A 2,056-nucleotide genomic window follows, 5' to 3' on the forward strand; every position below is an offset into this window, starting at 1 on the left:
TTCCAGTTTGACGTTTTATTTATCTTTAGCAGCATGAACTGCCATTATTTTGGAGGAGTTATAACTTGTCGCACTTCCTGAAAAATTGAAAAACTTTTCGGGAAATATATATATATATATATATATATATATATATATATATATATATATATATATATATATATATATATATATCGCCTTTTTTACGTGGGGAAAATGTTCAGCGGGGGAGGGGGATTTTCCATATGAAAATAAATTTGCTTTGCATATCGTTTTCCGACTCTTTGCGTATGTAATCAAAATAAATTAGTTAGGTAATTTGTATAAATGTAGAGTAAATGATAGCTTTATCGAGTCGGGGCTTAACTCTATTGTGGAAAGCATTATGTTTGAAAAAAGTTGATGGTCGTGTTTATGGATTCAGTGCAGTATCGTGCTTTTCGATTTATGGAATCGATTCCGCGATAAAGAGGAATTGTAGATGGGTTTCTCTGGAAAGAGAATGGTCCGTGGGGTGAATTTTCTAGGGGAAATTCTTCATATACTTTTAGATTGAAAAACAAGATCGTTATTAATGTGCGGGGGGAAGCTTCCGCGGGAAAGAGGGGAAAACTTTCGCCGGGGGAAATTTTCTTAAATTTCTTTCTTTTAAGATCGCAGGAACGCGCAACGGGTAAGCTAGCAGTACAATCGAAAATTAAATTCGCGTTCTCCACTAGTAACATTCGTTCGATGTTAAGGCAAGAACACGATTTTTTAGGATAAAGACGTACCGCAACCAGCAAAAATTACTATAAAATAGTGCATTAATCACAATGGGTAGCAACCATGTTGTCAAGAAATCAGTCATAGCCTTATATAGTTACTTTATTGTCAAAGAATTCTTCAACATCCCTTAAAAAGAACTAAAAAGTTATGACTCCCTGTATAAATTGTGCCCTGTTTCAATTGCTAGAAAAAAAGTATTGGTTGTACTCAGCTAGGTATTATTACTTTTGCCAAATACCCCGTGTAAATGCACATAAAATTGAAAAAACCCAAACTTTACCCCACCTGTAAAAAGTATCCTTCCCTTACTGCCCTTAGGCGCACTCCTCTAAGATCCGTATTGGATGCACTTGTGCTCAAAATAAGGCCAATCAAGTTGAAATTGGGACATGTGGTAATTATAATCCGGCCTATCATGGGCACATGGTTTGGCCGAAAGACGGTACATGGCCATGCCGTCTTTCCGTTCTTTTGTAGAGCTTTCGTATTTGCGTTGTTTTGCCTTTTTTACTTTCTTTTTTTCTTTGTACTCTGCTTTTCTCTCGTGTTTATTAGCGGGTTAAAAGTGAAGTACTATTATTATAAGCTTATGGGTACTTTTGTTTTCCTTACAAACACTCTGGAAAATAAACAGTTTAGAATTCAGGACAGTTAATCATTTAATTGAAATTTAACTACAGAAAAACTCTTGTGTTTCTTTTTGAAAAATCTAAAAAAAGCTTTAGTTTTCAAGTATTCTTTCGCACTCATCGTTACGCTCTTCAGATTAGCCACAAATTAGACTCGTACTTTTGATAGTCGTGCAAAAAAAGAACAAATCTACAGTAATTTTACTGTTCAATCTTTTTTGTTCAATTTATATTCCAAGCGTCGTCGTATAAAAGATTATATCTGAAGCTTAAAGACAGAGCGTCTTTGAAAACTAGTGTAATGTAAGAATTTGCCGTTATTAGGCTATAAGAATTTACGATTGTGTGTTTTAGTTTCTAAAATTATTTTATTCGAACTAGAACAGATTTTGTGGCAAATAATTAGACACCGAAAAGAGTCGTCGGAAGTTGTGAAACCCTGAAGCACATCTGCATATTAAAAAAAAGAATAGGGGCATTAAACCTTGTTGAATGTCCTTTGAATCAGGTGCTTTAGACACCTGTAGAGTTCGGAAATAATTCCGCAAACAGGATTACAAATACTGGGTTCAGATTTTAAAGGACGAATTATCCTATTATGCTAGTAGGATTACTTATCCTCTGGGATTATGAACTAGTGAGATAAATCCAAATCAATCCTCAAAAATAGTAGGTTTCAT

Source organism: Artemia franciscana, chromosome 2 (genome assembly GCF_032884065.1).
Source record: "Artemia franciscana chromosome 2, ASM3288406v1, whole genome shotgun sequence".
NCBI classification, from domain to species: Eukaryota; Metazoa; Arthropoda; class Branchiopoda; order Anostraca; family Artemiidae; genus Artemia; species Artemia franciscana.